General features: G+C 34.0%; 1 protein-coding gene and 1 long non-coding RNA gene across 4 annotated transcripts in view; one reads left to right on the top strand and one right to left on the bottom strand.

Moving 5' to 3' along the window:
* HCN1 (hyperpolarization activated cyclic nucleotide gated potassium channel 1) overlaps positions 1-26,600 on the bottom strand; it is a 327,077-nt gene that overhangs the window by 256,331 nt on the left and 44,146 nt on the right.
* Positions 7,582-26,600, top strand: part of LOC119260583 (uncharacterized) — a 39,080-nt gene continuing 20,061 nt past the window's right edge. The window contains exons 1-5 of one of the 3 annotated variants that reach the window (XR_005128754.2): positions 7,582-7,859; positions 14,187-14,465; positions 14,693-14,741; positions 14,932-15,028; positions 16,064-16,095. This is a non-coding gene — a long non-coding RNA (uncharacterized LOC119260583). Of the gene's footprint in view, positions 7,860-14,186; positions 14,466-14,692; positions 14,742-14,888; positions 15,029-16,063; positions 16,096-26,600 lie in introns of those variants that run through there. The other 2 variants (XR_008549390.1, XR_008549391.1) reach the window with 2 other exon arrangements.

Genomic DNA, 26,600 nt, shown 5'->3' with positions numbered 1-26,600 from the left:
CCAATAAAGCAATTAAAATAAAATTAAGAATAACTGGAATATCCTTTAAGATTACTTTCATCTAAAATAAATTAAACTTGAGGTATTTTTGTCTGCAAATTTGGCTTCCCTAAGGAAAATAGTATGGAAGCTCTTCAAAATATTAAAAATAGTTCTACCATATGATATAGTAAATCTATCCAAAGATACCCTTGCTATCTTTCCAAAGAATACAAAATTACTAATTCAAAGGGATATATGCACTCCTATATTCATTGTAGCACTATTTACAATAGCCAAGTCATGAAACAACCTAAGTGCAAGACATATGAGTAAAGAAGATGTTTATGTGTGTGTATATACGTGTATATGTGTATATATGTATATGCATATACATGTATGTATGCATGTATAAATGTATGTGTATAAATGTATGTGTATATATTTATATATAAACACACAAAGGAATATTAATCAGCTACATTAAAATTATGTATATATGTATACACATGTGTATGTATATACACATTATACATATATGCATATATATACATATATATTTATATACACACACACAAAGGAACACTAATCAGCTACATAAAAAAACTGTCATCTGGGTGCCTCCCTGGTGGCGCAAGGAGTTAAGTACCACACAATGAAGCAAACCGCAGCCTCTGCAGCACGAGTTCGATCCCCGGCCAGCCAGGGAGCAACCCACACAGCGAGGCAGACCTCTCCTGTCTTGCCAGCTGCTCCCCTCAGCAGTGTATTTCAGTCAGTCTGCCTGTTCTGTTCCCCACTCCGTCTCTGGTGAATCCTCTCACCCCCCACATCTCTGGCCTGTACCCCAGCTCTTGTATGCATAAAAAATACATCTTTTTAAAAAATTGTCATCTGCAACAATATGATGGAACTGGAGGGGATTATACTAACCAAACCCTAGAAATTGGGCTATAGGCTACTAGGAGGGCAGGGAGCTGGAGGGTAGAAACAAAAAAGAGAGGGAATACAATGGCTTAAGGTAAAGGATTATGGGTACTTGGATTGTGAGGGTGGTGTAGTAATATATACCTATTCCCTATGTCATATATAGTATTTGTAAACTGTTACTTCAAGAAAGGGAAAAAAAGCATAAACAAAAATCTAACTTTATATTTAATCTGTTTAACGATATTAAAACTATAAAAGATCATTAAGAAATACAAGTGTTTTGATCTATGCTAACTTTAAATTTTCTCAACAGAAATTTCAGTCCTACTCACTGAATTTCTAATACAACACATGTTTACTAGCTTCATTCATTTCAATCTGACTTAATGAGAAAAACCTATAAATAATATTAGAATTTATATATTTGTACTATACCACTAGCATGCCACAAAAGAAGTACTCAAATATGGTTCTTTCTTTAAAAAAAAAAATCTGCTTCATAGACTAGGGGAAATGTCTTTGTCAAAGCTTTTCTATTTTAGCATAAAACCTTTGATAATTTGGACAGTCAAGTTTAATCAGATTAATGATTATGAAAAAGTAACCATCTATGGGAGAAGTCCTGAATATAGAGCACAAAGTCATTTAAGGTGGATGTTAATACCCATTTATGAAGCTGCCAATAATTATGGACCTGAATTACTTCCTATAAATATCTGTATTGCTCATACACATAAATGTTTGCAAACAGTATTTTCAGACTTTATGCTTGAACATTATTCCCAAATTTGTAACCTTTGACCTGCCACAGTAGAAAATTACTACGCTATCAAAAACAAACAAACAAAAAAACCATAAATTCTTGCCATTTGCAACATGGATAGATTGGTTAGTTTCCTGTAAGACTTTTTCAACTCTTCCTGGGTGACACTGGTGTTGATGCGCAACACACCACAATACGAGTGTCATAGTAGAACAAGTGTCACCTTTTTCTATAGCTGATGAGCAGGCTGAGGCCAGTGTGGGAAACTAGGAAGGAGTGTTGCTGTGTTTAGCTCAGGCAGTTCTCACTCCTCCACCGACCCATTCTAGGAATTTCCTAGCAATGCGTTTTTAAAACTTAGACATCTGACTTCAGATTTATTCTTATTAAGTGTAGCAGGTACTGGGAAATGATGTACTAATGGCATCCCAGGTCCCGTTCTTTCCCCCTGGCTAAGGCAATTAGTAGCAAAAGCATATGTTGTTCATGAGACACTTATCTCTGATAATCAAGAATCCTCTAGCAATCCAAACTGCCATTTTCTAATTGTCCCTCTTTGCAGATCAAAAATCAACTCTATGTTTTCTTTTCTACCCTAAAATATGATGCATTTACCTCATTTTTTATTCATGTTGTATGTAACTATTTCTCCACCTTTCTCCTAATTTCCTAGAATAAATTAAATCTATCATTTAATAAAATTAGTGATAAATGTTTCTGAGGAAAATAGGGATATATTGGTCATATGCATGTCTTGAAACAAACTTGGGTTCTCTTGCATTTTTAATGTTGAAAGTATGCCAGGATGCTCAATACAAGATCTGCCAAAGGGGACAAAGAAGAAAAAGAGGAATCCTGAAATAGATCCCTTCTCCCCACTGACAATGGTTAGAGGTTTAAGATTGCTTAAGAGCTTTTCGTTATTGATAAGCCTTTCAAATCTGGTCATCTCTCAATTACTTAGGGACTGACTCTTCAATCTGTGAACTATCCCTTAAGTTCTCCTCTTTCCTTTCTGATTGTTCACCTCTATCTCCTTAAATGAGGGCCCTTTTAGTATTAAATAAACTGAAAGAGAACCAATAAGAAACCCAAACAGTAAAATTTGCTATTATTACACAGTACTGATAAGAATTTCAGTTGTACCCATATATGCATGGACTTTTAATTTTCTGTTATTCCATTTTGTATTATAAACTCCAAGTTACTCTAATATACACTCAACTCCCAATAATTATTCTCACATAAAAATTACAGAAGTTCCTTAGTATTAAGGAATTTATATTGATTTTCAGTCTTTCTATTCATAATTATCTATACAGCCCTTTTATTCATAATAATCTCTGATCGTTTTTGGAAGCAGTAGCTGTCAATGTTATTCTAACTTAGAACCAAAATTATCTATAAAATTTTTTTTAACTCTTTATAAGCAAAAGAATCTTTAAGCTAGAAGGAATTACAACATGTAGGATTTGTATACTAATTATAGGCCTTCAGATACAGGATATGTAACTACAATTAACAATTGAGTTTTACATTTTTCAAAGAATTCTCATACTCATTTTGTCACATTGATCCCCATAAAATTCTTCACAATTTTTTAGGTACGAGAACTGCAGTGATCATAAATACACTTCCATAATTTAATTTGTCATAAATTATCAGAGCCAGGCCTCAGATCTGAAGAGATGTTACCTCTGAATATACAGTGTTATAAACCAATGTTATCTCAATAAAAAAAATAAAAAATAAACAAATTAGTGGTTGTGGGTACTTTGGTGGGTGGTATGGTAGGGTAACTTGCATCTCAAATGTTATACAGTGTTGCAAATTAATGCTACCTGAACAAATGAAATGTAATTTTAAAAATTAAAGTTAGATAAACAAATATACAACTTGCAAAAAAAGAACTGGAAAATAGACAGTAATATTTATAGTACTGTACATGTTTATTAAATAGCACAAAAAAGACATTTTAAAGCATTGTTACATGTAATTTTACATATGTATGAAGTATACAAAAAGGTGTAAACCTCTTCCCCCAAATAATAGACAGTGTTATAAACCAATGTTACCTCAATAAATAAAAATATGTATTTGGTTTAAAATGATCCCTCCAAAGTCTTGTATAACTAAGTATTGAACAAATGACATACCACATATAAATATTATGTGACAAAAAGAAATAAGCTGTCAAAATAACTCAGACAAATCCTCATAAAGCAATGCTCGATATGTTATAGAGTACAGGGAACACTCATAATCTATGAGATTATGCTTATTTGTGTATAGAAAGTTTGAGTATATTATATATATATAATATACATATATATATGGGAAAACTAGAAAACCAGTAAAACGATTGACATAGAATAGAGAGTAGTTCACAATATTCTAAGGATTGAAACTATGCCCAAGCAAATAGAAAATTAAAACAAGAAACAACATAAGTAATAATGATAATTGCTTTATTTGGCTCCCATGTTAATGTTTAGTTTATTTCTTTTTTTCCTCACATTAATCCTATGAATAAGATTTTATTATTTTCATTTTCTATACGAGACTCTCAGATGTTTAAAGCACATTTCAAAGTGATAAGTTCAGTAAAGTAGGAACTAGGTCACAAAATTCAAGTATTTCACATAATTGAATAAAACTATGATCTTTATTCTATCTTACACTGAGATATCCAAGAAAAGTAAAAAGGAGTTAATGAAAGACATTTTTTTGGCTCTCAGTAAATAAAAAAGAAACTCAGTCAATTGAAATATATCAGCTAGCTCCATTTTTCCTTTAGCTTTGAACAAAATTAACTATATCACCATAAACATACTAAAATCATACTTCCAATGCAAAATCAAAAGTCTAGAAATGTCACTAACTCCAATCAATCACCAAATACATCCCTCATATCTCAGAGTTTATCCTCCTCTTAAGAGTCTGTGATGAAGGCACTACTGCTACCACTGTGGAAAAGTTGGTATCTTTTCCAATGGCAAAAGTTTTAAAAGAAAGTAATGTGGGAGCAATAATGGGAAAACATACTTGTCAAGTTCTAAACAAAATTCTCAAAAATGAAAATGTGTATTGACAATAAGGGGTACCATATAAACTAAGAGAACATAAACTATGAAGTCAAATCATCAAAAAAGCTCTTAATTGCTTGTACACCCATTTGATAGATATATACAATCTTGTACAAGTTAAATAAATTCTGTTTGTCTCTCTATTATGTAGGGGGATGCTAGCAATTGTGACAGTTAAATGTTAAAGTCTCACCTTTTTAACAAACCAGAAGTGAACCATGCTCATTTAAGGTCCAAAGAGAGATCCTCATTTCTCTGCACCAAGCAGAAATTTTGGGACTCAGATCCCTTTACTCTTTGTGTTATACTGTCTGGAACAAGTAGTGACCATAGCTCAAGTCAGAGAAGAGAAAGGAGAACTGAGGAGAAGTAAGGGAGATTTTAGAGGACAGGCATAAAAATAAAGCACATTATTTTTTCACTCACATTCTACTGGTGAGAACTCAGTCTTGACACTTCATTTCCCACTTTTTAGGCATAATGGACAAAATGGTATTGAGTGTCTTGGAGGAGCTCTAATAAGCTCTGCAACGGCCTTAATTTTCTCATGTATAAAATTGGGAAGAAACCCTATTTTTTAGCATTTTTATGAAGGTTAATTGAGAAAATTCATGTAACAGACTTAAGAGAAGTGTTTTCACATTGCAAATATTTTCACTAATAGCCAGTGGTAGATGTTGCACTAGTTCTCATCCACACCATCCTAGCAGCAAACATGACAACTTTCTAGGAATAGAAATTAAATTCAAAAAAGTACATTCTTAGAAGACTGTCATTGTCTTCCATCCACACCACCCTCCTATAGAGTTGAGGCATCTATTCACTATAAAATATATTATAGACACGATTAACTAGATTAACTAGAAACAGCATTCCTTGAAAACTCACTCTACTAAAGGAAGTAGAAATATAAATGAGAGTAAATGATATAGCAATTTAAGAAAAATGAGAAAGATAAAGCAAGCAATAAACCTAGCAAATCTCTTGGTATGTTATATGCAATCAATAACAATAACAATAGTGGCAAAAGTGCAGGTAGCCAACGTAGGACTGAGACCTACAGAACAAACCTATGAAATAAATTCAGGGAAAGAATACTAGAAGAGTGTGTGTGTGTGTGTGTGTGTGTGTGTGTGTGTGTTGAGAAATATCGACAGGTACTGAAGAAGAGGAAAGGCATTCATTGTGCTAAGAGGCTGCAATAAGCAGAGACATTGCAAAGACATTAAGAGCCACAAATAGCTGCAACCATAGCATTTAGTGTGGGAACATGGAGATTTAGAATGCTTTGTATGATTTCTTTAAGGAGCTAGATTTATTTCAGTAGATAATGGGGGTACATGAGAGGATTAAAGCTGAGAGGTAACACTGCAAGATTTTTGCCTGAGCAATGGAAAAATGGATTGGTGGGGTTTGGGGAGAGGCTACATAAACAAGACCATTTAGGGAACAGGTGCAATTTACCCAATCTTAAGCAATGAACTTCCGAGCAAGAACAAGATTGGAAGAAGAAATTTAGGTACATCGATTGTATTTAGGAAGTAAAATCAGCAGGATTTAGTAATTGATTGGATGGACAAGTTGATGGAGAGTCTAACTTAAATATCTGGGTTAGTAGTATTGTTCAGGTGGATAAAAAGGAAAGCACTCAGTTTATATGTTGGTGAAGATTTGCCTGTTAATACATTGAATCTGAAGCATGACACGTTTCCAGTAGGAACATTCAATAAAGAGTTGGAGATATATATCTGAAACTCAGAAATGTAATTTAGAGTACAATTATGTTTTAGGCATAAGCTGACTTGAGTAGTTGTGAAATCTTATCCCTACCTGATATTTTCTTATGAAATTATTTTAAATATTTAACTAGTAGAAAAAGTGGGGAATCTATAATGAGTCATAACAATGTCTTCTAGGGACAGAAGTAATGAAGAGTAGATAGCAATTCTTTTAAGAAGTGTTTACATACAGACACCAACCTGGATTAAACTGTTCCCCTTGTCAGTGTGCTGAGGGTCTAGGAGCAGTGACACCTAAGTAGCAAAGAGTACCTCTGACGCTCAGGTTTTAATTTCTAGATATTATTCCAATTAATATAATTGGAATTACAGAATCAAGAGCTAGGGAAGGGAAAACACAAACTGATTATGAGTAAGTACAGTAAAGAAACACTGGAAAATAAAAGTTAGGGCTACGTTAAAAGGACACAGGATCCAATCTAAAAGAGTTGACTATAGTTGGAGCAGGTTGAGCAATAAAGTAAATAACAACAGTTTGGGATTAAAATCCAAAGAATAAAGTAAATAAGCATGAAACCATAGTGATGTAAATAAATGATTAAATAAATAAATAAGTAGAGTGGACAGACAACTTTCCCTTACAAAAGAAATTTCAAATTATAAATATGGAAGAAATGAAAGAAAAAGCAACATTTTAATACCACAGTAATATTTGCAGCAGCTAAGCTTTATTGAAGAATGGTAAAATGAGTAAGCCAAAATTTAAGGAAAAACAAGCATCACAGAGCCTGAAAGCATCTCCCCCAAAATATTTATAAAACACTGTGGTGATTTTAACACACGCTCACAGATTCTTTGGTTCATCTTCCTCTAGGTGATACAGATTAATTTTCTACACCTTGAGTATAGGCTGGACATAATGACTTGTTTCTAATGAATGGAATAGGGGAAGAGAAAAACAGTAATTTTACAGTGGAGAAAACTGGCAGATACCAGCTTAATCAAGTGATTGAGTTCTAAATCATCACTAGTAAGTCATGTGATGTCATAAACCTTTAAGATATGATGAAAAATAACACTTCACCTTGAAAATATTCTCCCTTAAAGGTGTAATTCAAGTCTAATCAGGGGAGGATTTTAGAAAAAAAAATCTGTAAAATACTCTTCAATTGTCACAGACATGAAAAATAAGAAAAGACTGAACATCACATACCTCTAACGATGACTAAGTATGATATTGTATCCTGAAATCTTAGAACATAAGGAAAAACTGGGGTCAGTAAATATATTGCTTAATGTCATATCAATGTACAATGCAACATACCAAAACTAATTTATTCAGTTTTGAAAGATATGCCACAGGTACATAAGATTTTAACATTAGGGATTTCTGGGTGATAAATATATTGGAATTCTATTTACTATCTTTATAACCATTCTGAGTCTAAAATTATTTCAAAATAAAAAGCTAATGGCCTCCCTGGTGGTGCAGCGGTTGAGCGCTGGGTTGCAAAGCTACCCACGGCCTCTGTGGCGCCAGTTCAATCCCCGGCTGCTCCCCAGCCACCAAAGGAGGGTCCCACATGGCGCGCAGACCTCTCCTGCCGCCCGCTGCTCCCCTCAGCAGTGTACTTCGGTCCTTCTCCCTGCTCTGCTCCCCGCTCTGGCTCTGGTGAATTCTCTCACCCCCCCCCGCACTTCTGACTGTACCCAGTGCATGTATAAACAAAACAAACAAACAAACAAATAAATAAATAAACATGCCTCTATAAAAATAAATAAATAAAATAAAAAGCTAAAAACAAATATGATCTCACAGTAGCAGAATATAAATATGGGGAGTATTAGGAGCTAAATTATACAAGGAAATCAAACAAAATATATCTGTATGATTATTATATCAAGGCCAGTTCTCTGCCTGGTAAATCACAGTTTTGTAGTCAAAAAAAAAAAATAAGGATTAGAAATGCAAAAGCACACAATTGATGACATAGCAAATTTTAGGAACTCTTCAGAAGCCCATTCCTCTTATATGGCACAGCAAAAGAAAATCATTAATTTCATTCAAATATTTCTGCATCATACTGCATGCTCACAGGTATCTTTGCAGTTTCTCTTCCTGACACATCAACAGCACCCCATCTAAAGAAGCAAATGAAGGCAGCATATTGGTGTCATTCATTCATTCAGCTTTTACTTATTGAGCATCTATTTTGGGTGAGACATTATCCTAGAGAATTAGAATATATTTACTCTAACCCCTGATTATTTAGATGAGAAAACTGAGGTCTCAGAATTGAAATGATTTAGTCAAGGTCACAGAGTAAGTTAGTGACAGAAATAGACTAGAAGCCAGTCTCTTTTCTCTTTTTCAGCAACATTCTTCTCAACTCAAAACAATGATTCTGGGTTGAGGAGAGACACTGCGAGAGGTGTAAAGTGAGGGTTTTTTTCTTGGTAACTAAGAGAAAATTCTCAACTTTTAAGGGTGATTTGAGCTCATCATGATTTATTCAAGAAACTCTTGTTTCTAGTAACCTTTATTCCAGGAACTTGAAACTCACACTGTTTAATGTTCAGAAAATGCTTGTTAGTTAAATCTCATAATTGTTCTGCTTTTTTCCCCCCAAAAGTCAGACTTTGAAAGGTTAAATGCTTTTCTGAGCTCATTTAATGAGATAGTGACAAAGCTCAAAATAGAAGTCTGGATTTCTCATGTTTGCCTTATTTCACCTCAGGTTATTGCACTGAATTAAATTCTAGTTTTCTGTAGTACCTTCACTATCAGGAAAAGGTATTTTGAATCATTGTAAAGTATGGGAGAGGGAAAATCCAATGAGGTATTATTATGTGCTTATGAAACTCACAACATGAACATGATCAGACACTTCTCCTGTAAGGGACATTGCTACTGATTTCTTATGATGATCAGGTTTCTTAGTTTCTCTGAACCTGACTTTCCTCACCTGTGGAGGGATAAGTAAAATCTAGTTATTGTGTGCATTATGTGATATAATACATGTGAAGTACTGGACCTGTGTGTGAATTATCTGTGAATCATGTATCTGTGCATGCTAAATTAAGTTGTCCCTCTATTTCCCCATAAATTTTAGCCTCATAAATCAAATTTAGAAAATGAGATCATTGAACGAGGACTTATTTCTAGCACTAGGTTGACAGGAATACAGGAATAGGGAAACAAACATTTAATTAAAAAGTTTTCTGGCAAAATGTTGACTATGACATAAGTCCTGTTGGACCCATAAAACATAACATACCAAACAATATGAATATTTGATCTACAAAGTCAAGCTATATCATCTGGGATATTATAAATGGGATTTTTGTGAAGAGATTAATAGATTTTTTTCTGAGCAGAAGAGAAGTTTTATTTACCACTTAGTGTAATTCATTAATTAAGATGGAGTATAAAAGACAATAGATTATATTAAATCAAAGTTCATGGAACAAAGTATTTTAGAATTTTCACATGTTAATTTCATATTTTTCTTAACATTCACCCCAAAACTTCCATATATTAAGACTTACAATCCTCTTTAACAACCTAATTATTAACCTTTCGATTTTTAAATTTATTTATTTATGCATACAATGATCTTTCATAAATATCAAAACCTCCAATTTCTTAGTTTGTGTTTTTATTTCAAACCTCATGTCCTTTGGGGGAAAAAAAAGTGATAATTTTGAATTGATCTAAAATTTCTGATCTGAGCAACAAAAATCATGTGAAAGAATTTTTTTTTAATATTTTCTCAGCAAGTGTTATGAGTCAGTCTGCAATAGAATGGTTCAAAATTATTGGTCACCATGATGAAAGGTGAAAGATGCTAATCATCTTTCATAACTTCAGAATTCACCAAGAAAATCTAGCTGTGTCCATATTTAGGCACTCTTATTTTCCTAATTTAAAAAATGCACCTGTAGCAGAATTTTCTCTCCAAAAAGACAGAGCCAGCTGGAGAGAGAGACAATTAAGCCTGATTGGATGACTCAGCAATAAAAATAGGAAACTAACTGGATGAAAAGGGATGAGCTACAAAGAACTAGATTGTCAGAGGGGCTTTCTGAAAGAAGAGTAAGAAAGTGAAAAATACATCCTTCAACGCAAGCTGAGAGGACCAATAATTTGCTAATGGCAAATTCATGCCTGAAATTGAAAGAAGTAGCAGTGGAACATTTAAGTCTTAGTTAAATCATGTAAAAGATTATATACAGTTCTGAATATCTATTATGCTTTAAAAGTAGCCAATATAATAATAATTCTAGAGAAGCATGAGTCTGGTGTTATCAAACATCGCTCTAGTCCTTTCTTCTGTCAGGTGACAGCACTGTGCTTCTCTCAGCTGATACAGAAAATAAGATCTGTTTTCTTTGCCAGGAATGTATACTCCCTCTTCTTCCTCTTTGGTAACTCCTCCACATCATGGAAAACTCCATTAGTTTCATGATTACACCTACCTTGGGAAGATTTACTTTATCTTTCAGATTGGGCCAGTCACCTCTCAAGTATATCACTTTTTTATATATTTTTTATTTTCTAATTTTACATCATTTTGCATTTTTGCACAATGTCTGCTTTCTCATCTTGGTTATAGTCCCCATACAAGTCCCACCCCATAGTGTGTCTCCGGCTTATAGCTTTTTAAATGCTACCTCCTTCTTCAGAGTACATAGCCCAATAATGTATGTGTATAATTTTAATATTTTTAACATTTCTTTCCTGTGAAACTGTAAGATTCATCAGAGTAGATTATGACAGCATAGTATGAAAAGATACTCAGTAAATATTCACTGTTGAATGAATAAATCCTGATGGTGAGTAATGAATCTGAGATGCAAGCCTATCTTCCCACAGTGAGTTTCATTGTTTTAGACAAGTTCACTTTACCTCTTTCTATCTGTTATTCCTATAATCACCTCTATCTCTAAAATTACCAGTTTTAATAAGCAGATTATGTAATATTCTTTTCTCGACTTAGACATGATATTCCCAAGAAATCTTGATTTTAACTAATATAATGGAATTATCACACATTCAGTTTCTTCTCACCATTATTATTTCACCAGAACCGGATAAAGGTAATTCTTTTTTGCATCAAGGGAGAACATCCCTGTGTGAATAAAGTGAAAAATCCATCCTAGTCTAATTCGAAAAAGTGATGAGGTAATTTAACTATTGATTGAACAAATAATGAAGATAAATATACTAAATCCTAAAAACTAGTCTAGGTGAAGCAGACAAAGCAGTAAGTAAACAAAATCCCCTTTTTCCTAGAGCTTTCATTCTAGAAGTGTGCAAATATACACACACATAGATACACATATTAGTATGTATAGATATATACACATCCATGTGTGTATCAAGAGATCTATATATGTATGTATGTATGAGTATATATATATATATATATATAGGTACACACGCACATTTATGAAGTATGGTGCTATGAAAAAATCAGAGCAGGATGGACAGAGAACAACAGTAAAGAAGGTAACTGGTTTACACAGGATGATCAAGGGAGATCTCACTCATAATTTGTCATTGAGTGGAAGGAAAAGAAGAAAGAACATTCCACGAACAAAAAAGCTTGTACAAAAGCCATGAGTCTTCTTGGCAAGTTGCAGGTACAGCAGGAAGCAGTGGGGCTATAGAGACTTAAATAAACAAGGACTATGCAGTAGAAGATGCAATTATAGAGGTTATTGGGGAGCCATATAATATAGTACCTCATGAGCCAATTCACGGAGAAATGAAGTGAAATTATTTGACTTAGGTTTTCAAAGAAACATTTTGACAGCTATGTGAAAAATAAGGACAGGCAGAAGTAAAGAAACCACTTAAGAGTAGCTAGAATAACCCTGGTGGGAGACAATGGAAGCTTGAAACAGAATGGTAAAGGTGAAACTGGTGAGGTGTGTTTTTTGAAATGGAGTCAATAGACTGCATAAGGATATGGTAGGAAAGAGTTATGTAGACAATGGACTAGAGCAAGGAAAATGGACTATAGCTCACAGTGATGGTCAACACACCTTTTTACTTCCCTAAAGATGAGCAGAGAAAAAGAATGTCACCACTTCTGTGGAAAATAGTGTCTTCAAGTGAGAATTGGGTTTCAGTTTGAGGGGGGTGGAAAGTGAATTGAATATTTAAAGAAGACTGAATATCAGAGGGATTTTTTTTTTTTTTTGATAAGATTTCTAGCTTCACAGGGCCCACTGGAAAGTGAGGGAGGGGTGCGCGAAGAGGGTGTGAGGTAAGTCAACATAGTAGATGTTTGGGGCTGGTGATGGAAACATTTGGAAGTCTGGGACTCCTTGTATTAACAGAGGCAAAGTGGGCTCTAGGTTATACCCATGTTAGTCTGGATGATGTTTCAGGCAGACTGTGGTGATGAATCTATGAATCAGTCCTGGGAGAAGGGGCTTCTCACTGGGAATCTGTTCGGCTCTGCGATGATTCTCTCTCCTCTCACCTCTGGTTCCTGGCCAAAGTATTATCCTTAGTTTTCCTCATGGAAATATGCAATCTAATAGAAGGTAGCTATTAGAGATTCTGGGTTACATGTTAGGATTAGATAAGCACTTAAGTGCACATATAATTAGTGAGGGCTTACCTTCTCCTACAGTGAGGACAAAGATAAGTTAGGCCACTCCAGTTCTCCCAGCTTGCCTTAAGCCCATATCTTTCTAACACCTCACACCACTCCATCTGCAAATTTAGCTATGCACATATTATAGGGTAGTACATATTTAATTCATGATGCTTCTGTTCTTGATTAGATTTGAAATGGAAAAAATACGCAGAGCTCTAATTAAAATTTTTACCTCTAAAATCATAAATTCAAAATGCTCTCAGCTAGCAAGGAGGAAAGAAGCCAAATCTACAGATTTTTGGAAGCCTAAACGTGTATGGAAAGACATATATTTATGTCTACAAATTATATCAATACACTGGAAATAAGAAAAAGTTGCAAAACTGCAATGAGCTGAATCCTGACCTGAGAGTATTTTGTGAAATTTATTACTTTATTACAAACACTTTATTACTTTATTACAGCACATTGGGCCACTATTTTGATTCACCTTTCATCTATATTATTATATAACTTTCTTCAAATAGAAAAAATAGTTTCAACAAAAAGAATAAAATGTACAAAATATTTGTGTTCATGGTTCATAAAATTCCTTCTAAGTGCCAGGAACTGCGTTCATATCTTCTCCTGGGATCTTTACAGATACACTTGTATCTGTAAAATATTACATTTAATATTTACAACATTCCCATGAGTTATCTATCTATCTATCTATCTATCTATGGAAATAGAGCCTTAGCAAGGTTACAAATCTCAAAAGAAGCAGAAAAAGAATTTCATTCCTGTCATATGTATATCGATCATACCACATAGTTGTCAGTTATTAATTTTATAACTGTGAAAGACTATTCATGTCAATTGCAAATAAACATCTAATAATATATATATATACATGCTATTTGTGTGTACACATATGTAAGACAAACTGGGTCTATCAATTCACCTACATTTCTGTTCCAAATATATTTCTCAAACTCAAATGTTTAAGAGTTGATGTTGAATAAGATGACTATGCCTACAGGCAGGAAGGAATATAATTCTGTAATTTTGATTTCATCTTGTTCTTCCTCTCTAGATGACAAGTTCCTTCTTGGAAACTGACATTGAAATGCAGAACCTGCAAATTCAGCCATTTATCATTCCAAGTCACTATAAGTCTTCGTGTCTGAATTGCAGGATTGTTGCCTCTTACTAAGTTACACATGTGTCATCTTTCTCCCAGAATAATCAGCCTATGATTGCATATAATCAACTTGGATCATGTGCAAAAATGTACAGTTTTATCTCACCCTCTAATGACTTACTTTAAACTTAGCCATCATTCCAAATGTTCCTTTGGCTTTGTAACATCAAGGTAAGGACTGCCTGGAATTGAACTTAAAACACACACACACAACAACAACAAAACTGAAAAAGTTAATGTCTTCCTAAAATAACTGAGTATTTTACATAACACAATTAGATTTAAACACCATCAAAAGTCTGAACTTGAATAATGCCTGTCATAGCATAACTGACTATGTTTCTTACCATTAATTTTTTTTGTTATCTGAATGTAAACCCTTCCATATGACTCTCAAGAAACGACCTTTGAAAAGAATCATGAAGATAGATGAAAAGCTACAGAAAGGTAAGAAAAGTTCTTCTGAAGTTTTTTAGATAGTATTTTGTGAACAGAAATGCATTAATAAGCAAGCATTCTATATAAAATGCTTATTAGTAGAAAATCAATTTTTTACTACCTCCCACTAACCATATTTTGAATAAATATTTAAAGATTAGTAATTTGAAAGAGCTCCAAGTTATTTGCTTTCCCAAAGGAGAGAATTGTGCACCTGCTGAGATGGGAAAAGGGAAGGATGGAATTCGAGCTGGAAAAGTTATTCAAGATCAAAATTCAACCACAGCTTTATAGAGGTAAAGGAACCAAGTTAGAGGAAGGAAATTATGAATATTTTGAATGTAATGATAGTTTTACTCATTTGATCATCAATGAACTAAATATTAAGAAAGTCAGAAGCATATATATATATGGAAAATAAAATACATAAGTAATTAAATAAACATGATCATAATGGAATCAGTTATGGGAATGTGGACATAATTTCTCATGGTGACTTAATGCTTATCGTAGTTGCATCATTTGATCATGCTTATTCTTTTTTTTTTTAAGATTTATTTACTTATTTATACAAGCACTGGGTATAGTCAGAAGTGCGGGAGGGTGAGAGAATACACCACAGTCAGAGCAGGGAACAGAACAGGCAGAAGGACCGAAGTACACTGCTGAGGGGAGCAGCAGGCGGCAGGAGAGGTCTGCGCACCATGTGGGACCCTCGCCTGGCAGCAGGGGATCGAACCAGCACTGCAGAGGCTACGGGCAGCTTCGCAACCCAGAGCTCAACCACTGCACCACCAGGGAGGTCCCATGCTTATTCTTGATATGTGATAAAATTACATTATTTCAAAGAAAGTGTTTTATATGTTGTAGAATGTTTATAATATTAAGGGATTAAAAACTGAGCACCATGCTGAAGAATTCGTAGGAAAGAAGACTGATATCTGAAGTTTCCTTAAAATTTATAAAAGAAAAAATTGATTAGTGAATAGAGGTTTAAGTATCTGAAACAACAAGGTTAATCAAGGTTAAATAATCTAGCAGTGAATATATACGTGTTTGCTGTGAAAGTCTTTCAACCTTTCTGCTTCAAAATTTTTATAACATTTGTCGGAAAAATGTCAATGTTTAAAAGTAGCTGCTACTCTAGAATAAAGTAATGCAGGCAATTGTCAATGGAGAAATCAATTGCATTTTGGAGGAGAAAGCTTATATTTTTAAGAGAGGTTCAATTATTTGTGTTTATACCCAGGGGCAAAAAACAAAGTGGGCATATATTTCAATCTAGATGTATAAACAAAGTCTGGATTATGATATCTTTTATTTAACTACAGTGAGACTGGAAGGATCCCAGGACTGAGACAAGACTCAAGAACAAATTTTTTTTTTTTTTCCCACAAGCTGGTAAATAAGTAGTTAAATAAATCTGATGTCTCTAGGCCCGAACACCAGCTACCATAGATTTCCCAGGCCCATTTTGTCTTTTTACTATTTTTTCCCCAGCCTATGCATTCCTAAACATATCAAGTTGGCTACTACAGGAAGAAAAGGGAGTTAGATCCATAAGGAAATAGTCACAAACCTTGAGACCAGACCAGTTCAAACTGGAGCTACGGGCACACAGCCTTCTCAAGATGTACACCTTGGGGATAGCCAGGGCCCTGCTTGACCATGAGCTGCAGCTGATTGCTGGTCACAACTAGGAACAACAAATATACTTTACCAAGTCTATCCTCCTTGCTTTCTCAGCCAATACAATTTAATTCCTTTGTTCTCAAATCCCAGCTCTACAACCTATATAAACTATCCCCAGAATTTCAGTGTCTGTTTCATGCCCAGAGAGGTTTCCCTGGAGTTCTCTTTCCTTGCACTTGCACTAATCAGTAAACACAACATCTCGCCACCTTCATTGAGATCTGTGGAGTCCTCGCTTTAATTTTGACAAGAGCATCTCAAGATCCCTTTCCAGAATTGGGAGGAGATCCCTTCCATCTATCACCCTGACTGACAGTGGACAGAATCTGGTTCATTCGTAGCTTATTTGTCTGTGTTGTTGGACAGTGGGATGGGACTAAGGGGTCCCTGGATACTCTCCTTTGTCCAGTGACAATATAACTTTAAAATAAACTCACTACATTAACTAAACTTTATCATAAAGTATAATTGCATTGGCAAATCCATTTGATTGAGATTAAAACTACTTCCTCTGAATACCAGCTGAAGGGAATTTAAGAATTAGATAAACCCATAACTGATTTTTTTAATGGCTATTGGTAAAGGAAATGAAAACACAGTAAAACATTTGGCTTTGGAAGTATCAATTTGAAAAATGGAATGAAAAAATTTTCACCAAGACTTTCATGCTACTCCATTTTACTCCTAAGAGTGCTGTTTAATGCACTGCTATTCTATCATAATAAAGCTTTTTTATATTTGAATTAATAAAATATTTACAATACATAAATATGTATTGCATTCTTGAGACAAACACTTTTGACTTTTCATGTGCCTTTTCCAGCATGCCCAACATGGTATACTGAACATGGTGTTACTTCACATTGTGGCCAAGAATTATTTTCAGAATCCTTTATCCACAAAAAGGGGGCATGCCTATGTTTGGCATACAAGTTGCCTATACTGAGTTAATTAACTGAATGGAGCCAAACATGGACTAGAAATCCCAGTTGGAGCTAGGACCAAACAAATTACAGGTGTTAAAATTTTAAATACTTAAATCTAAAAGCTTAATGATAGCTAGTTAAACTAGTACATAATACATAGTTTCATTCCATTTTTTAAATTCATACTTACAAAGCCAAATGTTTTACTGTATTTTCATTGCCTTTACCAGTAGCCATTTTAGAAAATCAGTTATGGGCCTATCTAAGGGAAGTAGAACAGTCAGCGATTTTTTTTCATGATTTTTTTTTTCATGATACATTTATTTTATTTGGCTCTTCTATATAGTCATAATTATATAAAACAAATTATGCCATATATCATAATTTTATTGCACCCATACTATATATAGGTAGCTATATCAGATAAATTCCAAAAAATATGGTGACCTTATTATTTCAAATTGTATCATATCATCTCTGAAATGAAAACTTTCCATAAAATGATTCTTTATTTTAAAACAAGCGTACTGTTCTATTTCTGACCATAATGGAATAACAAGAACCAGGTTTCCTTTTCTACTTTGAACAGCTAGAAAATCTGACAAAGAGCACAAAATAATGGTTTTGAGATAGTGGAAGAACAGTCCCTAGAGGAAGATAAAGGAAGTAAAGTAACCCTTAACTTTATACCAGTTCACTGCCCAGAAAGTTTTCAGGGCAAGATGCGGAGAAAGGGAACCCATATAGAGCTCAGCAATCTCCCACAGCTGAGAGACAGTCTAGGTCCTAGGCAGTTTAGATCACAGTTTAGGGTTGGGAGATCAAGGTGGTTGAAATTTGTGAGGCAGAAGCTTGAATATCTATAAAGGGGTTCCCTCTAGTCTCTGGCTGAGAACTAATCTTCACAATCTAATGAAGTCATACAAAGGTCAAGAAAGAATAATAAGAAAAATAATTTGGAATAGAAAATACATAAAGAAAATATGCCCAACATTTTTACACATTTGATGAAAACCACACATCCACAAGTCTAAGGCACTCAACAAACTCCAAGCAGATGAAACATAAAGAAAACCATAAGGCAAATAAAAATCAAGGTTTTGAAAAATAATGTTAATGAGAAACAGCCTTCAGAGGAAAAAAGCCATATACAGTGGAGTAAAGAAAATAATGACATTAAACTTCCCAACAGAAAAATACATGCAGGAAAATATTGAGTAAAATCTTTTAAGTATTAAAAAGTCTCCCTAGAATCCTATATGCAGTAAAAATTCCATTCAAAAACTGATACAAGATGACTGCTATGCATACAAATGCTGAGAAAATTCATCAACAGTAGAGCAGTGCTGCAAGAAAGGCTAAAAGGCAGAAATGACACCAGACAGAAATTTGGATCTACACAAAGGAATGAAAAACAATTTCACATGTTAAAAAAAAACAACACTTTAAAAGGTAATTGTCAATTTATATACTATAGCATTTATAACAAATGTAGAAATAAATTATATGATAATTGCCCAAGGGAAGCAATGTAAATATACTGTTTTAAATGTAAATGATATAATAGTATTTTAATAATATACAAAATTATTTAATAATATAATTTATGATGAGTTAAAATGTGTATTATAAACATCAGACCAACCATTGAGATAAAACTGAGGTATAGTTACTAATTTCATAGTGGAAATAGAGGTAAAGTAGAATCATAAAAAAAATCCAATTAATATGAAAGGAGGCAGGAAAACAGGAAAAAATAACAAAATATATATCAGATAAAGAGTATACAAATCCCAAGATGTCAGATTTAAATTCAACTATAGCAATCAAAACATTAAATGTAAACAGTTTGAAAAGAAAAGATTGTCAAAGCAAGATTCAACTACATGCCATATATGAGACCTACTTTAAAATAAAAATAAGTTGAAAATAAAACATGGAAACGATATACCTTAGCTGTATTAAGTTGCAATAGAATGGTCAAAAAATATAAAGTATATATCAGAATTAAAAGGGTCATTTTATATTAATAAAGAGAGTAATTCATCAAGAGGACATACACTCCTAACTAGGCATGAAATTAATAGCACAATTTCAAAGTACATGTAGTAAAGACTGATAGAACTGAAAGGAGGGATGGACAAATCCAAAATACAGTTATATATTTTAATATTCCTCTCTCAAGAATTGTCAGAACAAGAAGTTATAAAATCGCTATAGATGCAGACAATTTGAATAAAAGTATTAGTTGAACTATTTGGCAATTACAAACACTTTAACTGTTAACAGCAGAAAACACATTTTTTTAAAGCAGAGTACATATAGAACAGTCACTAAGTCCTATTCTGAGCCATAAAACAAGTTTCAATACATTGTAACAAGGTATAGAATTCAAAAGTGATTGAAGATATGATAGTAATATTTACCAATAGTTTAAGAATTATTAAGTATTTGATTTTTAAGTAATTTTCAAACCTGAATTACTTGAAAAATAAATCAAAAGTAGTCCATTCCAAGTAATACATTCTAAGAAAATATATTCTAAGTAAAATGGATATATTATGAGCCACACTTAAGATCTTGTTGTTTAATGCTTGTATTTCAAGAGTTCTCAAGATTTCAAGTACAATAAATTTTCCTAGTAAAAGAATTATCCTGACACAGGCATATATTCATAATACTTATTGTTCTCTATTTTATTGGCAAAGGTCTAAAAATCAAGGTCTGAAAATCATTTTTATCCATTCTAGTGTGGAAATTAAGAAATTAAATTATGGAAATATCCATCCACATTTAATAAATTATTAAATTAGCACTAAATCTGATGTTTTGAAGCTTGGAATAGTAGTTCCATTAATAGAATGATTTAAATTCCTATTAAGGTTGAGTTCACTTACAAAAACTAAGTAAAATAAAAATGCCTTATAATTGATATACCCAACAGGCAGCTCTGAAGGAGTCACCCAAGGTAAATGTCAGTTCCCTCTGGTGCCTATTGTCCATCAACCTTCTAAGCACTATGCAAGCTTAGAAAGAATGTCATTTGGTAGCCCCACTATTGTCACCCCAATACCTCATCTCTCATCTAGATTTTTCTTATATGTAGCACAGTGCTCAGCATCTGGTGATGGCTAATTAATATATGCTAAATATTATATTTGATAATATAAAGATGTGAAGTTTACAAATGAAAAGTAAGAAAGTATTTGCCTAGTCTCATTTTTATTTAGAATAGTTAGTATACAGTTACATATACAATGCTTAATTCGATGTATAGAATCATACATTTAAGAGTACAAATAATATATATCTATTACTAAACAAAATTCTTTCAAAAACATGTGCTAAAAGGAAATATTTTTCATCTGAAATCACTGAGTCATCTTCTAATTTCATGACAATGGAGACAGGAGATGCTTGATTTAGTTGGTAAGACTCCCAGCATTAATACTTAGAAAAATGGAAACACTCATCTTTCATATTAGGCAAATAGTGGTGATTCGGCAGAAGGAAGATTTCAGCAAAACTGTGATTTTTTTTTTAATCTCTTGCTGCTGTTCTGTCTCATCTGCAGCCCAACTAAACTTCCCACATTCTGGTGCCCCCTCTCTCAGACAAATGCATGCTCTCTCATTCAGTGGCGACATTAAAACTCATGCACCTATCTTTTCTGTATAAAGAATTATTCTTGACTGCTTAAGAATTGCTCTCATTGCCTGCCAACCAATGGCCTGCTAAGAAGTTACCTGGTAATGGCTTAAAGTATATTTGAAGTTTAATGGGATACTTTTAAAGCAAGAAAGCCATAAAACATAAATGAATCATATCCCAAATGTGAAATTTTAGTCGCTAATTTCAAATTCCCAAGAAATGTCTGAGAACAGAAAACTAGTCATTTAGAAATTTTTCTTGATCTTACAAGTCATAATCTTACAAGAACCTTGCAAGATCTTACAAGAATGAATATATAATCTATGCAAAGAACCTCATATGTTATAAGATTATTGTAAAGCAAATAACTTATATGAGCCTAAAATATGATGAATCTCAAAGTTCTTCAAAAACTCTTTTCTGACTAATTTTATTACATTTTTTGGAAATTACTGTCATTACAAAATCATTTTGCTACTATACAAAAAGAACAGTGGCAGGGGACAAGGTTAGCTGAAGTTGCATTTTCCTAAATTTCAGATTAGGTAAAAATGGGGGTGCATTTTTAATTGTACAACATTATTAAAAGCAGTAAACTTGAATGCCTGTAACTCAATGCCAGCCAATTGTGACCATTAATCCTACTTCTCAGTATCACAGGTATGAGAATTTTAAAGTGACAGACAACTGTTTCCCATACCAAAACAGTGTTGGGAGCCACAAAGGAAGTTGATTATCCAGGATTACTGTTAGATACTATTAGGTAGTTATAGCTCTTGGGTTTTAAATACCAAAACACCCACTAACAACAACCCAAATTCTACCATTTACATCGTGGTATTGGGGACCACCCTGTTATAGTATGATCAAGATATTCAAGAAGATGGGAATGCCATCCTTACCAATTCCATGAAAATGTCAGTGAAATAATGTTGTAACAGGGTGGTCCCAGGAAAGGGGGAGGTTCCCTGCCCCACCCAAGGGAGGGTGGAGCTGAGCAGGAGGAGGAGAAGGAGAAGAAGAGACTGAGGAAGGAAGCAGGATGGAGCCAGGAGACCTGGAGGAGGCACATGGAGCCTAGAGACACGTGAAGAAACTGTGCTTGTCTTTTGGTCGTGGACTGGGTGACACAGATGTGGGTGAGACCCGTGGGGAGGTGACAATGGCAGCTTTTATCTTGATGTTGATTTTGCTCTTTTCCTTCCGGGCTTGTCTGGTTGTTTGTGACCCTTTTCTGTGGGTCCCCACTGGAAGATGCTTTAGACTTGTGGCAGGCCTTGGGGCCTTGCTCTGGGCCGATCCCATATGGATGGACTTTTACCCACGAGGGGATGGGTAACTTTGGGTGCTTCATTTAGAAACTAGACTCTTTGCCTTACCTGTGTTGTTTCCTAGTTTAATTAAAGTTCCTTCCCATTAAAGTCTCATATGTTTTGTGTTGATGCGGCGGATGGCAGAACCCATTTAGAATAGGCAGGTTTGCGGGGTTTGGGCTGCCCCTCTCCCTATCCTATAACAATGTGACTACTTATAGCTTACACTACTTAAACCTTCCACTTTAGAGTTTACAAAGCACTTTCATATGAATTTTTCTCTTTGATTATTAAAACAACTTTTTATTCTTTGTAGAAGCCATCATCCACATTTTCTAAATGAGAGAAAAGTATTTGGAATGAATTGTGCAACGTATGATTTTCATTTTGAATAAGCTAAAATTACTTTATTTTATATATTCACCCAGTTCATCTCTCTCTCCAACAACAACAACAAAACAAGCAACACATTAAGATAAAATTAGCACTGTTTTGCAAATATCCCTCCTAATGACCAATCTCACCAGGTAACCCTTTCTTATTCCACCCTCCTCAAAATATCTACTAGCATTCTCTTACTTTGCAGCTGCTTTGAACAATACAGAATCCTGGGACTAGTTTCCAGTATCCTCAATTCAATGTCTGCTTTCACTTTAAGATGTAATAAGAAAAAGATTTTGGTTCTCTTAAAAAAAAAATGGCCTAAATGGCAGATTTAACTCAAAATAGCCACCAGAATTATATAACCAAGCAAATGTATTTTCTTTTCACACTAAGACACGACTCCTCTAATACAAAATCTAGAGTGCATACATCAGCAAGACAGAAAGAGAAGGCAAAGTAGGTCTTTCTCATCTATTACCCAGAGTGCAATTAAAAGATTCTAATTTTATTTATTCTTGAGCTTTCATAACACAGTTATAATGTCTTAGAAACTTTCTGTAACAATTTCTGATATATTTCAGTGATTATGCTTTGTTCAATGAAATATGAATCAACCACTACTTTTGAGCAAACATAAATTTGTTTTCTAAGACATTTCAAATTAACAAAAACACTTTGATATTTTATCTGACTAAAGAGAAAGGTTGAATTGTTACAAGCTGACAATGAAAAGCCCACATTTTCCCTTTATGATTAGATAAGTATATTCAACATTTACTTCAGAGAGAAGTATAATTTCACCTCACTGTAACAACAAAATATTCTTGGGTGCCACTGTACCACTTTCCAATTTATGTCATGTGTCATCACACCTATCTTATTTGTAGACAGGAGTACCATAAGACCAACCTAAGTGGTCTGTTCAATTGAGATAATTAACCAGATAATGAAAGTAACAGATGTTCATTACAAAATACTCTGACAGTTGAGGAAGAATTCCAATTTAAAACAGAAATACATCACAAATCATGTGTCCAATACTCATGAACAAATAGGATTGCAAATTTTCACTCTAAAATAGCAGTAGTCATAATGCGTTATGACCGCATTGATAACAAAAGAAAAAACTGAGATTTTTACCCAAAAACTTCAGATAATTGTGGGTTGAATGTATTCTGCCCTAAATTATCCAGATCATTTGCAACTTTATTCTCCACTTGGTATAGTTTGAACAGAAATAATTCATAATAGCAAGTTTAATATTTCTGATATTTGGAAAATCAGTAAGCACACTAAAGGGCAGTCAAGAGCTGGGCAATGTGATGAGATTTTTCATATTTTAAACTAGAACATTTTTAATAAAAATAATTTACATATATAAATTTTATAGTGACAAAGTATGTTAAGCAATATCTCAAGACAATTTGATAAGATTGAGCAGAAAAGTATGATCATCTCTATCATAAATGGGAAACTTCAATGATTTTGTCATGATTTCTTGTGTACTGCTGTTTACATACTTGCTTTTTCTATTGAGTTAAAATTCCCTTGCATGCATAAATTAATTGATCTATGTATTCTTGGGCCTTATTATTTCTCAGACACTATACTAGGAACTGAAGATACAGGAAAGCTATGATCTTGTCTTTCTGGAATTTAAAATATAGTTGGAAAGACACAGTTTATGAGAAATTACAAAAGTGATGACTACTACAAAGCAAAAGCCCCTGGGGCTATGCCAGCATATTATAGGTGGAACTAATGTTTATCTGGGAGATTAAGACTAATCTACCCAAGAAAGCTTAGATTAAAATTAAAAATCAAAGCAACAAAACATGATTGATAAAGTGGTGTTGGCTAAAGGAACAAAGTTCTAGCAAAAATGAAAAACACATATAAAGGCATTAAAAAAGCACATTTGAAAAACATAAACAGGTTTACCATAGTTTAAAAACAATATGCAAGTAGTTTCCAGACTAGAGTGGAGGAGGAAAAAATCAGATTTTAAAGGGCCTTGAATTTCGGATTTTGCCATACTGGTAATAAAAAGTCACAGGTATATTTTTGGCAGATGAATGACATGGTAATATTTGCTCTTCAAAAAATATCACTTGAGGCTCTTAAAAGACAAGCAAGGGGTGAATTTAAAAGTCTCATAGCTCGTAAATAAAAATCTATATAAAAATCTATATAAGAAATGACTAATGTTGAATTGGACTAGGATGATGGTAGAGAGGACTGAGTGAAGAATAAAGAATTCAAATCACTTTCAAGAAGTAAAACCATGTAGGAATTGGTTATTGTTAGCTATGAAAGTTGAAAGAAAAAGAGGCTAAAAATACCTCTTAAATTTCTGATTTAAGGGCCTCCATGGTGGCGCAGGCAGTGAAGCTGTCTGCAGCCTCTGCAACACCAGTTCGATCCCAGCCAGCCAGGGAGATACCCCCATGGCGTGACAGACCTCTCCTGTCTCGCCTGCTGCTCCCCTCAGCAGTGTGTTTCAGTCAGTGTGCCTGTTCTGTTCCCCTCTCTGTCTCTGGTTCCTCTCACCCTCCTGTGCCTCTGGTCTGTACCCTGGTAAGAACCAGGGTATGGAAAAACAAATCTTTTTTTTTTTTTTTTTTTAAAGATTTATTTATTTATTTGTACAAGCACTGGGTACAGCCAGAAGCGGGAGGGTGAGAAAATTCACCAGAGCCAGAGCAGGGAACAGAACAGGCAGAAGGACCGAAGTACACTGCTGAGGGGAGCAGTGGGAGGCAGGAGAGGTCTGCGCGCCATGTGGGACTCTCCTCCGGTGGCCCGGGAGCAGCCAGGGATCGAACCGGGCGCTGAAGAGGCTGCCGGCAGCTTCACAACCCAGCGCTCAACCTCTGCGCCACGGGGGAGGCCCTGGAAAAACAAATCTTTAAAAAAAAAATCTGATCTGAGCAACAGGAAACCAGTAAAAAAGAGATTCGAAGAGAAAAGGAACACACTGAGTTAGAGGAACTCGAGAGATCTTTGCAGAGATGTCATGCATTGATGCAAGGGGGTACATAATTTTGAAACTTTGGATATGAGTCTGGTTACCATCAAGTTATAGCCATGGAAATGTACAAAAACATGCAAAGCAGGAATATAGATTGGGGCAATGCCAGGGTATTAAGAAAGCCTAATATTTTTAACTTAAAATAGGGACCTGAACATTGCACATTTGATACCATATTTTACTATTAATCTGAAGATTTCTACTTCAAAAATATCAGGATTTTACAAATCTTTTACAGGGCACTGAGAAAAAGCATTCATAAAATTATATGTCATACTTTTAACACTCACACACACACATACACATCCACTTTGTAAATCTCTTAGTTGTCTTGATTTATCAGCATTTCACAGTCAAAAAAAAAACTCATATTAAACTTTAAAACTTCAGAGTATCTATTTTAATAGATACTCTGCTAAAATCCACACTGTATAATACTGAAAACAACTCTTTCAGAATAAAAATGATTCTATTGAGAAGGAACTTATTTCTTTGTTTACTCTAAAAGAAAGTATAAGATAAAAAACTATTTTTATATGGATATCCATCATCATCCATTTTATTTAGCCATGGGCAGCCAAGCAATGATACTGAGATGAGCTGATGATACTGAGAGAGCAACTTTAAATACAATTTCGATATTCTAGAATATAGAACCCTAAAGTAATGTAACCAGTAGAGGACACCTAGTGGTCTTTAGCAGAATCAATATGTACCTGCAGGAAATAGGCAACTCATACAAGTGTTAGAGTTAGTCATTGTGCTAATCTGACTCTGACAGTGTCATGAATCTTCTGTTTATGAATATTATAGGATTGCTTCAACTTAATTATTTCCATGTATTTCCTATGAGCTTTATAATTGTTCTATT

Source organism: Talpa occidentalis, unplaced genomic scaffold (assembly GCF_014898055.3).
Source record: "Talpa occidentalis isolate TD23 unplaced genomic scaffold, MPIMG_talOcc4v2.1 talOcc4.6, whole genome shotgun sequence".
Lineage (NCBI taxonomy): Eukaryota > Metazoa > Chordata > Mammalia > Eulipotyphla > Talpidae > Talpa > Talpa occidentalis.
The sequence above is the reverse complement of the archived record's forward strand: the minus strand, read 5'-3'. Positions and strand labels throughout refer to the sequence as shown.